Source organism: Dendropsophus ebraccatus, chromosome 10, assembly GCF_027789765.1.
Source record: "Dendropsophus ebraccatus isolate aDenEbr1 chromosome 10, aDenEbr1.pat, whole genome shotgun sequence".
In the NCBI taxonomy this organism is placed as follows: domain Eukaryota; kingdom Metazoa; phylum Chordata; class Amphibia; order Anura; family Hylidae; genus Dendropsophus; species Dendropsophus ebraccatus.
Window position 1 is genome coordinate 6,711,909 of NC_091463.1, and position 15,689 is coordinate 6,727,597.

Here is a 15,689-nt window from a genome sequence, read left to right on the forward strand (position 1 = left end):
ACTGTCAGTAATATGGGACCCTGTCCAGTCCTGCGTGACACTAAGTAATGGATAAATCTGGTCCCTACATGGCTCAGGTCATGGCAAGAGTTTTTCTGCCACTTGCAGTACCACATCTAACCTTTAAGTTTCAAACTTTTTCCATAGACATTGATGCAACAGCGCCCCCACTCTTTAGACTATATCATTTCCAGATGTTTTGATTGGCTTCAGGTAAACTCATTGCCTTGCAGCGGAGCTGGCAGAGACTTGCTGTACAGCTGACTGCCTCTCTGTGCTGCACAGGCTTTTTTAAATTGTCATATATCCTCCAAGCATGTGGTCGACAATATGATTCCTAACCTATTTTAATCACCTTAGTCTTGAAAAGCAGATCTAACGTCTTGCCCACTTCTTTGCAATCTACTGTTGTTAGGGGAAATGTGTCTCTATGAAGAGATAGATCAGGTTCAAATACAGGAAGTGGGGGTGAGGCTTAGCATGTGCTATGTGCAGGAGAGCGAAGGCCTGGGCTGTGTACATGAAAATTTACCTGCTGAAGACGAACTACATTGTTCTTGAAAGGTAAATCAAGGCTTCCTTCTCATCTCTGACCGCCCATGAAGCTCAGAGCAGCTGTTTCTTGTCTACCAGTGTACTTGGTGCTCTATGGTCACAGTGCTGCAGTGGGATTTCCCCCTCTGTCCAGCTTTGTAGCAGCCGCTCAGTGCTTAGTGTAACCCTTTTCTTGCAGTACATCTATGGTAGTGTAGTGTATAAATCATCCCCTAGCATAGTGCCAGCCTCTTCAGTAGCCTTATGTCATGGTGTAGCACAGAGGAGAATGAACCGAGAGCTCAACCGACAGACTGCTCAGCTCTGGTCCTTCCCCACTAAGGAGGGGGATCTCAGGGGCCTCCAAGCCAAATCTCCTTTGTCAGTGCATACTTACACACCTGCCATTCAGTAGCCAATAGAAGAAGGCTTAAAGGGGTACTCCAGTATAAAAATGTTTTCAAATCACCTAGTGTCAGAAAGTTACATGGAGTTTGTAAATTACTTCTATACAAAAAACACACGTCTTCCAGTACTTATCAGCTGCTGTATGACCTACAGGAGGTGGTGTATTCTCTCCAGCCTGACACAGTTCTCTCTGCTGCCACCTCTGTCCATGTCAGGAACTGTCCAGAGCAGGAGAGGTTTTCTATGGGGATTTGCTGCTGCTCTGGACAGTTCCTGACATGGACAGAGGTGGCAGCAGAGAGCACTGTGTCACACTGGAGAGAATACACCACTTCCTGCAGGACATACAGCAGCTGATAAGTACTGGAAGACTGGAGATTGTGAAATAGAAGTAAACTACAAATCTATAAAACTTTCTGATATCAGTTGATTTGAAAATCATTTTTCACCATAGTGAGTTATCTCGGACAGTCTCTTTATCATGACTACTAATGTTTTCTAGTTTAAAACTACAAAAACTAAAATAATAAAGGTTGAAAAAAATTCAGTTAATGCTTTTTCATTGGTTTGCAAAAACGGTGTTCGTCTCAGGGTCTCTGACATCGTGAGACGTGCGGGCATGAAGATTCCACAATTATAGCGGGTGATCAGTATTCCACTTCAATAATCTGTCTTTCAAATGAGCTGATTTTTATTTTCCGTGATGAAATATTGATGTGTTTGCTGCAAGGTCCTCTCAGAAGTCTCTCTGTATCCAGCGCTCATCCCGCATAAGCTTTTAAACATCACTACCCTTTTCCTACTTTGTAGGCATTTCTGAGCCTTACAATCAATAATGCACTTAGGGCGGATGGTAGTTTATGATGAGCACAAGGCCCGGACCACTATCCCGGGGCCACAGTGCCGGAAAGGAGAAAAACAGATCCCCAAAATTTCCTTCTATTCTTTTTAATTACATTGTTTCCTGCAGATGACAGATACAAAGAGAATAGTAAATGTACTTTATAAGTAATGTATGCCAGAGAACAAGAACATTACAGACTACTGTGTAATTCCTGTAGTATTGTCCCCTATATACAAGAATATAACTACTATAATACTGCTCCTATATACAGGAATATAACTACTATAATACTGCTCCTATATACAAGAATATAACTACTATAATACTGCTCCTGTATACAGGAATATAACTACTATAATACTGCTCCTGTATACAGGAATATAACTACTATAATACTGCCTCCTATATACAGGAATATAACTACTATAATACTGCTCCTATATACAGGAATATAACTACTATAATACTGCTCCTGTATACAGGAATATAACTACTATAATACTGCCCCCTATATACAGGGATATAACTACTATAATACTGCTCCTATATACAAGAATATAACTACTATAATACTGCTCCTGTATACAGGAATATAACTACTATAATACTGCTCCTGTATACAGGAATATAACTACTATAATACTGCCTCCTATATACAGGAATATAACTACTATAATACTGCTCCTATATACAGGAATATAACTACTATAATATTGCTCCTATATACAGGGATATAACTACTATAATACTGCTCCTATATACAGGAGTATAACTACTATAATACTGCCCCCTATATACAGGGATATAACTACTATAATACTGCCCCTATATACAGGAATATAACTACTATAATACTGCTCCTATATACAAGAATATAACTACTATAATACTGCTCCTATATACAAGAATATGACTACTATAATACTGCTCCTATATACAGGAATATAACTACTATGATACTGCTCCTATATACAAGAATATAACTACTATAATACTGCTCCTATATACAGGAATATATCTACTATAATACTGCTCCTATATACAGGAATATAACTACTATAATACTGCTCCCTATATACAAGAATATAACTACTATAATACTGCTCCTATATACAGGAATATAACTACTATAATACTGCTCCCTATATACAAGAATATAACTACTATAATACTGCTCCTATATACAAGAATATAACTACTATAATACTGCTCCTATATACAGGAATATAACTACTATAATACTGCTCCTATATACAGGAATATAACTACTATAATACTGCCCCCTATATACAGGAATATAACTACTATAATACTGTTCCTATATACAGGAATATAACTACTATAATACTGTTCCTATATACAGGAATATAACTACTATAATACTGCCTCCTATATACAGGAATATAACTACTATAATACTGCTCCTATATACAGGAATATAACTACTATAATACTGCCCCCTATATACAGGAATATAACTACTATAATACTGTTCCTATATACAGGAATATAACTACTATAATACTGTTCCTATATACAAGGATATACTGTAACTACTATAAGGTTTGTGCGTCTCGTGTACAGGTGGGTTTCTCTCCCCGCCGCCCCCTATAGGTGTTGATACTTAGAGTAGGAGGCTGGGGGTCGCTGTCGTCACACTGAGGCAGGGGAGAGGTGTCAGCTCTTTAGCGCTTTCTCTTGGGAACTGAATGAGGTGACAGGTAGTGACAAAATGTGCAATGAGATGTCTGCCTTGTGGCGGTGTGATGTTCCTGGGTGCGGCTGGGCTTGTACCCCCGGGGGGCTGTCATATTAATGGGCACCTTTATTAGGGTGTTCCCTGGAAAGTCTGTTTGTGTATACTCTGTAGCAGTGGCAGCAGAACTATGACTCCCATCATCCGCCAACTGATGAGTAGTTTAGCAGCATTGTGGAGTCTTCTATTCTGTGATGTATAGATACATTTCACCTCATAGGTAGAGCTGATCTGTGCTGTGTGCAAGGGCTGTGATAAGCTGTGTGAGCAGGGAATGGAAGAGGTTGTGCAGCAGCTGCGGCCACACTTCCCGTATCCGGTACACAGCACTGTAGCTGTAAATCGTACATTATGCAAATGAGGAAGGAAGCGCCTTAATGTAAGAAACATAAGGAGGCTGGGAGGATAAGACGTCTTCATGCACAGTCTTATAGTCTCCTAGAGAGCTTCACAGCCTGGTTTACATTACAACTAACTCACTAAGGTTTATAGGGGCTGCCCAAATACATGTAACTGGTCTGTGGTACTACAACTCCCAGCATACCCAATCTTACAACTTTTCTAATGTCAAGTTCTGGACCTTTTTAGTCAGCTTTCCCCATTTGTAACCACACAACCAGTGGTCAGTGGTGGCGCTCTTCACATATCCTGGACTAGCAGACCCTTTCTTATGTGTCTCTCTATGTGACGCCAGAAGAGTTGTCACCAGATGTACATACATACTGTATCTGTATTGATATATATATATATACATATTTACTGTATCTGTAGTGTTATATATACATACACATATATACATACACATACTGAATCTGAAGTGTTACAATATATATACATATATATATATATCTGAAGTGTAACACACACACATATATATGTGTGTGTGTGTGTGTGTGTATATATATATATATATATATATACATACACACACAGACATACTGTATCTGTAGTGTTATATATACATACACATACTGAATCTGAAGTGTTAAGTATATATATTGTATCTGAAGTGTAACACACACACACACACATATATATGTGTGTGTATATATATATATATATACATATATATATACACACATACTGTAGTGTTTTATATATATATATATATATATATATATATATATATATATACACACTATCTGTAGTGTTTTATATATATATATATATATATATATATATATATATAGATACACACACACACACACACACTGTATCTGTAGTGTTATATATATGTATATATTGTATCTGAAGTGTAACACACACATATGTATATATATATATATATATATATATATATATATATATATATATATATACACATACTGTATCTGAAGTGTTGCGAATAAATCCATACAGGATATTCAATACATAGCCAGATCCATCAGCCTCTCGCCTGGAGGAAGTCTAAAGGCCCTATTCCACGGACCGATTATCGTTCATAAACTCGCTCCAACGACCGCTCGTTAACAATCACTAAACGATTTTTTTAGCGAACGATAATACATAACGTGAACGATATATGTAGTGTAACGATTATTTTGCTGTCGTTACATTTAAAACGCTCGCCGCGGTGATCATGACCATACGACACACCTACTGTTTTTAAACCTTTTTACGAATGACTGAAAGATTTCTAATATTACGAACCGATTAGCGAATTATCTTTAAAAGACCAACGATTTTTTTTCTACATGCTGAAAAACAATTTTAAATGACAATGTAACGATTTTGCCTTTGTCATTCGCTCGTACGCCAATTCCACGAAGCGATTATCGTTAATGAGCGGTCGTTGAAGCGAGTTTATGAACAAATATCGTTCCGTGGAATAGGGCCTTAAGCTGCGCCCCCACGGGGTGGTTCTGGGTAGTTCTATCCCCTATCAGGGTAATCCCTTTCTATAAATACCCTGGAGGGGGGGGGGGGTACCTGCTGTGAGTGGGGGGCCTGTACATAGGACAGCTCCCTGCCCGACCCCTCTAAGCCCTCCACGTGTATATGTGGCCGGACTGGCTTACGTCCCAGCAGATGGATGCGGAGACCTCGCGTAGATCAGCTGATCCTCACAATACAGATGGCAGGGAGGGGGAGACACGTGTGACCTGCTTGCTCCTTCAGCCCAAACACACACAGATTATCCTCTTATCCTTCCTATAGAAAACACAGGGCGATTAACCCCTACATGGCGGTATATGTCACTTCTATAGGGACCTCACCTCTTTCCCATCTCCTCTATAATGGAGAGAGACCGCACACATGTACCCTCTTATTTATGGAGGTGAATCCCCACTGATCAGACCCCGTAACATATCACATGAATGAGAATTGGCGCCATTGTGCGACTTTTCCTTTCATTTGTGTGGGGAGGATATGAGAAGCCATGCGACATATGAGCTGCATGGAGGGAACATTGTTTAGCAGATGTTGCTGCGTACTCCGGGCCTTGTACACTGCATTGTTGTTGGTGTGGGCCGCCCCTGTTAGGTCAGGGAGTTTGTTGTGGTGCGGAGTGTCCTCATATACAGGATTAGTGATAAAATTGTAATAACCATGTAAGAGGATCACAAATCCCCTGCGGCCTTATTAAAGAGCTCCTCCATCTTTAAGTACCAAATGCAGCATCGGTGTCCTCCAGCACAGCTGCCCGAACCCTCCGGCTACATGAGCTACAGGCCTCACAGAGCTGGATGTCACACGTCAGCTTAGATACACCAGCAGACAGTATCACTCATGATAGGGTTAGATACACTAGCTCCGCAGGCAGTATAACACATGATGGCATTAGATACAACTCTGCAGGCAGTATCACACATGATGGGATAAGATACACTGGCTCTGCAGGCAGTATCACACATGATGGGATTAGATACACTGGCTCAGCAGACGGTATCAGACATGATAGGATTAGATACATCGGATCAGCAGGCAGTATTGTACATGATGGGATTAGATACACCGGATCAGCATGCAGTGTCACATATGATAGGGTAAGGGTAAAATGTACCATCTCACCAGACAGTATCACACATAATGGGATTAGATACACCTCATCGGCAGGCAATATCATGCATGATGACATTAGATACATCAGATCAGCAGACGATATCACACATGATGGGATTGAATACACTGGCTCAGCAGACAGAATCACTCATAATAGGATTAGATACACCGACTCAGCAGACAGTATCACACATGATGGGATCAGATACACCAGCTGATCAGAGAGTATGACATATGATCGGATTAGATACACCGGCTCAGCAGACAGTATCACACATGATGGGATCAGATACACCAGCTCATCAGAGTGTATGACATATGATGAGATTAGATACACCGGCTCAGCAGACAGTATCACACATGATGTGATTAGATACACCAGCTCATCAGACAGTATGGCACAGGATAGGCTTGGATACCCCAGTTAAGCAGCACTCCGCCCCTGTAATCATTGTGTTGATAGTGGTGAAGTCGCCAGCTCCTGTATGAGAGTTCACACTGTGCTGCATTATGCTGTGATCTCTCAGATGTATTGTAGTGAATGATGGAGGAGGTGACGGACCAGGCGAAGAGATTCTGAAAGCCGCTGAATAGAGAACAGGAGGATAAAGTGATAATGTGGAGGCCGATGTGGGGCCCCTGGGGGCCGTCCCATCCACTGTACATTATACTGATGGAGCAGCATGTTTAAAGGGGTTCTCCAGCCTGTAAAGGCCTATCAGCTGTCTATGTATCGCCATACTATGAGTAGCAATCTACAAGGAACCCATGGATTTTCCCTGTACATGTTAGTGGGATAGTATGGCGGTACAAGGATAATAGTGATAACTCCAGTATTATGAGCACAAATAAATATTAAACAGCTGGTTGGAGAGGAAGCCAGTAGTCGGACCCCCACTGATCTACTATTGGTGGTCTATCAGGAGGACAGGACATCAGTTTTCACAAGCCAGATATCCCCCTTCAGTGCAGAATAGTCTATAACATGGAGGTAACTCATATAAAGGCTCCATTACTACAACAGGCCTCGTTGCCCATAGCAACCAATCACAGCACAGCTTCTTCCTACCCAGAGCTGGTCAAGAAATGAAAGCTGAGCTCTGATTGGGTGCTGTGGGCATCACATGACCCTTCTGTCTGTGAAGAAGCCAAGTACAGGCTAGTGCTCTCTGTTATCAGTCTCTGCAGTGTCCCCCCTATAGTCCAGTACAGGCTAGTGCTCTCTGTTTTCAGTCTCTGCAGTGTCCCCCTATAGTCCAGTACAGGCTAGTGCTCTCTGTTATCAGTCTCTGCAGTGTCCCCCTATAGTCCTGTACAGGCTAGTGCTCTCTGTTATCAGTCTCTGCTGTGTTCTCCCCCTATAGTCCAGTACAGGCTAGTGCTCTCTGTTATCAGTCTCTGCAGTGTCCCCCTATAGTCCAGTACATGCTAGTGCTCTCTGTTATCAGTCTATGCAGTGTCCCCCTATAGTCCTGTACAGGCTAGTGCTCTCTGTTATCAGTCTCTGCAGTGTCCCCCCCCCCCCTATAGTCCAGTACATGCTAGTGCTCTCTGTTATCAGTCTCTGCAGTGTCCCTCTATAGTCCAGTACAGGCTAGTGCTCTCTGTTATCAGTCTCTGCAGTGTCCCCCTATAGTCCAGTACAGGCTAGTGCTCTCTGTTATCAGTCTCTGCAGTGTCCCCCTATAGTCCAGTACAGGCTAGTGCTCTCTGTTATCAGTCTCTGCAGTGTCCCCCTATAGTCCAGTACAAGCTAGTGCTCTCTGCTATCAGTCTCTGCAGTGTCCCCCCTATAGTCCAGTACAAGCTAGTGCTCTCTGTTATCAGTCTCTGCAGTGTCCCTCTATAGTCCAGTACAGGCTAGTGCTCTCTGTTATCAGTCTCTGCAGTGTCCCCCTATAGTCCAGTACAGGCTAGTGCTCTCTGTTATCAGTCTCTGCAGTGTCCCCCCCCTATAGTCCAGTACAGGCTAGTGCTCTCTGTTAGCAGTCTCTGCAGTGTCCCCCCAATAGTCCAGTATAGGCTAGTGCTCTCTGTTATCAGTCTCTGCAGTGTCCCCCTATAGTCCAGTACAGGCTAGTGCTCTCTGTTATCAGTCTCTGCAGTGTCTCTATAGTCCAGTACAGGCTAGTGCTCTCTGTTATCAGTCTCTGCAGTGTCCCCCCCCCCCCCCCTATAGTCCAGTACAGGCTAGTGCTCTCTGTTATCAGTCTCTGCAGTGTCCCCCTATAGTCCTGTACAGGCTAGTTCTCTCTGTTATCAGTCTCTGCAGTGTCCCTCTATAGTCCAGTACAGGCTAGTGCTCTCTGTTATCAGTCTCTGCAGTGTCCCCCCCCCCTATAGTCCAGTACAGGCTAGTGCTCTCTGTTATCAGTCTCTGCAGTGTCCCCCCAATAGTCCAGTATAGGCTAGTGCTCTCTGTTATCAGTCTCTGCAGTGTCCCTCTATAGTCCAGTACAGGCTAGTGCTCTCTGTTATCAGTCTCTGCAGTGTCCCTCTATAGTCCAGTACAGGCTAGTTCTCTCTGTTATCAGTCTCTGCAGTGTCCCTCTATAGTCCAGTACAGGCTAGTGCTCTCTGTTATCAGTTTCTGCAGTGTCCCCCCAATAGTCCAGTATAGGCTAGTGCTCTCTGTTATCAGTCTCTGCAGTGTCCCCCCAATAGTCCAGTATAGGCTAGTGCTCTCTGTTATCAGTCTCTGCAGTGTCCCTCTATAGTCCAGTACAGGCTAGTTCTCTCTGTTATCAGTCTCTGCAGTGTCCCTCTTTAGTCCAGTACAGGCTAGTGCTCTCTGTTATCAGTCTCTGCAGTGTCCCTCTATAGTCCAGTACAGGCTAGTTCTCTCTGTTATCAGTCTCTGCAGTGTCCCTCTATAGTCCAGTACAGGCTAGTGCTCTCTGTTATCAGTTTCTGCAGTGTCCCCCCAATAGTCCAGTATAGGCTAGTGCTCTCTGTTATCAGTCTCTGCAGTGTCCCCCCAATAGTCCAGTATAGGCTAGTGCTCTCTGTTATCAGTCTCTGCAGTGTCCCTCTATAGTCCAGTACAGGCTAGTTCTCTCTGTTATCAGTCTCTGCAGTGTCCCTCTTTAGTCCAGTACAGGCTAGTGCTCTCTGTTATCAGTCTCTGCAGTGTCTCTATAGTCCAGTACAGGCTAGTGCTCTCTGTTATCAGTCTCTGCAGTGTCCCCCCCCTATAGTCCAGTACAGGCTAGTGCTCTCTGTTAGCAGTCTCTGCAGTGTCCCCCCAATAGTCCAGTATAGGCTAGTGCTCTCTGTTATCAGTCTCTGCAGTGTCCCCCTATAGTCCTGTACAGGCTAGTGCTCTCTGTTATCAGTCTCTGCAGTGTCTCTATAGTCCAGTACAGGCTAGTGCTCTCTGTTATCAGTCTCTGCAGTGTCCCCCCCCCCCTATAGTCCAGTACAGGCTAGTGCTCTCTGTTAGCAGTCTCTGCAGTGTCCCCCCAATAGTCCAGTATAGGCTAGTGCTCTCTGTTATCAGTCTCTGCAGTGTCCCTCTATAGTCCAGTACAGGCTAGTTCTCTCTGTTATCAGTCTCTGCAGTGTCCCTCTATAGTCCAGTACAGGCTAGTGCTCTCTGTTATCAGTCTCTGCAGTGTCCCCCTATAGTCCAGTACAGGCTAGTGCTCTCTGTTATCAGTCTCTGCAGTGTCCCCCCCCCCCCCCTATAGTCCAGTACAGGCTAGTGCTCTCTGTTAGCAGTCTCTGCAGTGTCCCCCCAATAGTCCAGTACATGCTAGTGCTCTCTGTTATCAGTCTCTGCAGTGTCCCTCTATAGTCCAGTACAGGCTAGTTCTCTCTGTTATCAGTCTCTGCAGTGTCCCTCTATAGTCCAGAACAGGCTAGTGCTCTCTGTTATCAGTCTCTGCAGTGTCCCCCTATAGTCCAGTACATGCTAGTGCTCTCTGTTATCAGTCTCTGCAGTGTCCCCCTATAGTCCAGTACAGGCTAGTGCTCTCTGTTATCAGTCTCTGCAGTGTCCCTCTATAGTCCAGCGCAGGCTAGTGCTCTCTGATATCAGTTACTGCAGTGTCCTTCAGTAGTCCTTGTTTGTGGATAGAAGCTTCTCCTCCATCTCTCTTAGTATTAGGTTTCTCACTGAGGAAGGTGATGTCCTGTATCTCTCATTATGTTGTATTCATGGATGGACATAGCATAGAGTCAGGCCAAGCGCCCTAACCTGAGCAGGTGAGAATCTGTACAGCACTCTGCATGCTCACAATGTGACTGCTATGGGGCCCTTAGAGATAGGGGGCGCTGCTTTTGTCACCTCCCTCATGCCCCTAGGTGGTGACAACCTGTGTAGCATTCTGCATTATTAGCAGATGAGGGGTGGGCATAGCTCTATTCCTGGGTGATAAAACCCTGACACCATTATAGGGGGCCAAATATGATCCTTGCCATGGGACAACCTCTTTTTTTATATATACATTTCTAGTCATACCCCCTAAGTTGGGGGTCTCCAACCTGCGGCCCTCTAGCTGTTGCCCAGACCCTGGTGGATTTTTTCCCTTGGATAAATACATGAAGTACGTAGAGAAAACCCTGACTGCACATTTTATTGCAGTTTACTGCATTTTATTTTCAGCTTTTTTTTGTCACAAATGACGTAACGTGTCACTTATTACTATGTAAGGTACGCAGCAAAAGTCTGCGCCACAGTGTGAACGGCAACAAAAATTCCTGCTTGAAATGACAGCATGCACACTGCATCTCTAATGCGTATTTTTTAGCGTTATATGTGCGGCATATGCAGTATATGCAGCAGTGATCGGCTGTAAGGGATGGAAGGCGAGGAGAAGGCAACCCCCCTGAAAGAAAAAGAAAGCAGATAGATAAAATTATTACTATTATTATTATTATTCAATTTTTTAAATGACTTTTTTTTGTTCAATTCTTTGCTGCTGTGCCAATTTTTTCCCATCATCTTATTTCCGCGATCGGATGCGGCCGGCAGCGGTGACTCAGAAATTACTGTTTTATTTTGTGCATTTAATGAGTGCCACCAAGAGGAATCAATAGGTACTGCAGCACTGTACAAATGTAGAACAAAAATCCCTGATTATTTATTGTCCAGACACAGGCAGCCCATGCTGGATGGGTTACTTTAGTGATTGCAAGCTCCTGGGCTCACCCTTTGGACTGCGGGCCCACCCTATAGAAGGAGTCACCCTGCAGAGCGGGCACCATCCCTGACCTTGCAGTCCAGTCACCTATGGATCGGACATGGTTGGGCCTCAGGAAGATGCCAGCGAAACGCAGCGATCAATAAATCTTCAACGTGAGAGCGAATGAGCGCATTTAGGAGCCAGATTTAGAAACTCTGCGAAACAAGGGCCCCATTTCCGCCGTGTGAATAATTTATCTCGGCTCAGAGTTGTCTTACCAGTAGGCAGGAAATAGCTTCTTTGCAGAGAAGGCTTTTTTTTTTCCTTTCGCCTGTCCCTTTATTTTTTGCTTACAGAGCAGATAGAATTAGCTGTGCAAGGGCTTCTTAACCCCTCTATAGCCGGGGGAGAGGACACAGGGTCGCCTCTGGTAGTGAATGGGGTTAAAGGGGGATCTCGGCTTCCGCAAATAAGTTGTTCTATAAAAGTTATACAGCTTTCCCATATACTTTCCCATAGTCTTCACATTTCCCAAAATCCATTTCGGTCTAACTGACCATTGGATTCAATCTGAAACTAAAGAGCCCTGTTTGTGAAAAGTCATGTATAGGGTCATATCCAAGTGTATCAAAGCTCTATAGCACCCGCACAGCATCATCCGGACCCTTCAGACCCCTAACCCTTCTTCTGATTGTTAAGATGGTCAATGTGAGAAAATATTACTTTACTGAAGGAGTAGTAGATTCTTGGAACAACCTTTCCAGCAGATGTGGTAGCTAAATTTACAATAAGTGAATGCAACCGGCCTGGTATATACATATATCTATCCTAAGATAATAAGAAGGAATTTCTGCCAACAATCTTCTATGTTTCTATGTTCGTCATTATAAGTGATTCACAAATTCTCTTTGTTTTGAATGGATTTACTGAAAATGGTGGCGTGATGCTGCTGAAACGTCGCGCCCTGATGTTTTGCACTATGCTTTAAGGAAATCACAGATTTTTTTCACTGTATACTCAAGAGTGCTGTGCATAGATAGATAGATAGATAGATAGGAGATAGATAGATAGATAGATAGATAGATAGATAGATAGATAGATAGATAGATAGATAGACGATAAGAGATAGATAGGCAGATAGATAGATGATAGATGATAGATAGGAGATAGATAGATAGATAGATAGACGATAAGAGATAGATAGATAGATAGATAGATAGGAGATAGATAGATAGATAGATAGATAGATAGATAGATAGATAGGAGATAGATAGATAGATAGATAGGAGATAGATAGATAGATAGGAGATAGATAGATAGATAGACGATAAGAGATAGATAGATAGATAGATAGATAGATAGATAGATAGATAGATAGATAGATAGGAGATAGATAGATAGACGATAAGAGATAGATAGATAGATAGGTGATAGATAGATAGATGATAGATTGATTGATTGATTGATTGATTGATTGATTGATTGATTGATAGGAGGGAACAGTGACTTGTCCTATTCAATAAGTGCAGGCAGAGATCTTGGAAACCCTAAGGACTCGATATAGAAAGTATATTAGACCATTGTATAACTTGTATTCCGGTAATATAAAAATTCTAAATGTCCCTTTAAGTAGCAGTGTGTGAGTGTCAGTGAGTGTCAGTGAGTGTGTGTGTCTCCCCAGCTTGGAATGTGCAGCAGAGATGCGAGGTGCAGGCTTATTGCAGGATTAGCTGCAGCCAGTGGGGGTCATCTGCATCCGGGATTGTGCTGCTCTCTCCACATAGAATATATCCAGAATAAGTCACTGGTGGAGTGGCCAAACAGGTGTGAGAGTGTCCGCAGAGGACAAGGCGACGTTATATGTGACAGTCCTGAGATCTGGGAGAGGGTCTGTGCCCTCACTTTTATAATAATATATAGGAAGGACATGTGACCATACGGCGGGGGTGATGAATCTGCTGCGCTGCCCGGACACCTGTTCTGCAGCTGTGGATTATGTAGACCAAAGCATCTATATCCCAGGCAGAAAGTGCACACTGCGACGTTCCTGCAGACACCAGAATAATGAAGCCCGGGTGCGGCACGATGAATGGCGCTCACAGTCATTTTCTATTCTGGTATCTGAAAAAATTCCTAATAGCAGAAAAAAAGACAGAATTGTACATTACCGGATCATATGGTTTCTGTAAGGCTTAAAGGGGTACGGTAACCGCTATGCACCGAATAAGTGCTATATCAGAGCATGGACCCCCAGCCATTACCGAGACCCCCACTGATTGCCAGTCCTGTGTCCCCCAGCAGGGTGGTGGTCGAGCTCGCTCACTCCTACATTCTCAGATTTCACCACAGTATGAAAGGAGCAGCAGTCTGTGCGTATGACCCCCACTTAAAGGGGAACTGCGACAAAAATCTTTTTCTTTCAGATCATCTGGTGTCAGAAAATTATACAGATTTGTAATTTACTTCTACTTAAAAATCTCCAGTCTTCCAGTACTTATTAGCTGCTGTATGCCCTGCAGGAAGTGGTGACACAGTGCTCTCTGCTGCCACCTCTGTCCATGTAAGGAACTGTCCAGAGCAGCAGCAAATCCCCATAGAAAACATCTCCTGCTCTGGACAGTTCCTGACATGGACAGAGGTGGCAGGTGGCTTTAAGCTGGAGACACAAAAATCTGTGTGTGAGCTTTTCTGTCTGTCTCCCCCTCCTCCCCCCTCCCTTCTGAGACAGATGATGGAAACAATAACCCTGATACACCCTGCTTCTAAAACATTGTAGCTTTGTAATGCTTATGTATGAGTATATTACCCCTTGAAATGCTATATATATATATATATATATATATATATATCTTTATATCAGATGCCTTATGTCATGTATGTGATACATACGGAGTGGCCACCCCCAGGGGTCTCAGCATACACGTTTTAAAGTAAAGTCCCTTTAATTAAATGCTAATACTCCTTCTTTTCCTGTCTAACTAGTTGTTGTTTTGCAACAGCTGGAGGGCCAAAGGTTCCCCGTTCCTTGACTAGATAGACCACAAGATGTGTAACTTTCCTATCAGACATCTGGAGCCACTAACTGGAAGAAGGAGGCAACCGTTATATACATTATAATGGACTGAGAGGCCTGCCCCATAGGGAGCTTACCAGGCTGTATGGAGCCGTCACATATAGAAGCTCCACACCCTATGTAGCCGCATTGTCCCCTAATCCTGCCACCAAGGTCATGTGGCAGTGTTGGGCATGCTTCACCAGGAGGCTCAGGATGAGCAGCTGAGGGGGACGTGTTTGGGATAATAAGCGGCTGTTTGTTTGCTTTGCAGTCATTATCACTTAGTATTCACGCCCCATTGCACATCATTTCACAATCATTATATGGAATTTCTCGTTGATCCTTTAAAGCTCCTCTCTCAGGATCCCCGAGAGATCCCGGCGCACACAGCGCAGCTTACACATGACCTTTATTACTTCACCAGGGGAAATGTTCTGCTAAGTAGCATCAAGAATTCCTGCAGATGGATCAGTTTGGGGTTTTTTGGAAATCTATACAGAAGTGGCAGGGGCTGCGGGCATTTAAAGGGGAAGGCGCCTCTTAGAGGGGTGAGGTGGTATAGAGCTGCTCTCTTCCTATTAAGGCTTGGAGCCCATTATATTGGACGTATATAATGCCGCTCTGTTTAATTCTGTTATCTACACTATGTGGGTACATCCATCTCATAGAGTCTGTACTGTGGTGGTAGCTGTATGATGGCGGTGTATTCTGTTTTGTGGGTACTATAGGAAGGTGGTGTAGTCTCCTGTTATGTGGGTGCTGTATGGTTGTGGTATATAGGAGTATTATGTGACCGCTGTATGGTAGTGGTATATAGCAGTATTATGTGGGCGCTGTATGGTAGTGGTATATAGCAGTATAATGTGGGCGCTGTATGGTAGTGGTATATAGCAGTATTATGTGCGCACTGTATGGTAGTGGTATATAGCAGTATTATGTGCGCGCTGTATGGTAGTGGTATAT

The 15,689-nt window shown here is 43.4% G+C and overlaps 2 protein-coding genes across 9 annotated transcripts in view; both read left to right on the forward strand.

The window, feature by feature from the left end:
* Positions 1-15,689, forward strand: part of GTF3C4 (general transcription factor IIIC subunit 4) — a 660,517-nt gene that overhangs the window by 261,295 nt on the left and 383,533 nt on the right. The window lies entirely within an intron of this gene.
* Positions 1-15,689, forward strand: part of NTNG2 (netrin G2) — a 139,830-nt gene that overhangs the window by 86,822 nt on the left and 37,319 nt on the right. Inside the window, exons 1-2 of one of the 8 annotated variants that reach the window (XM_069943616.1) lie at positions 10,499-10,751; positions 11,002-11,092. The exons of 6 other annotated variants lie outside the window; for them this stretch is intronic. The gene's annotated coding sequence lies outside the window, so the exon portion shown is untranslated. Of the gene's footprint in view, positions 1-10,498; positions 10,752-11,001; positions 11,093-15,689 lie in introns of those variants that run through there. One more of the 8 variants, XM_069943615.1, reaches the window with a different exon arrangement.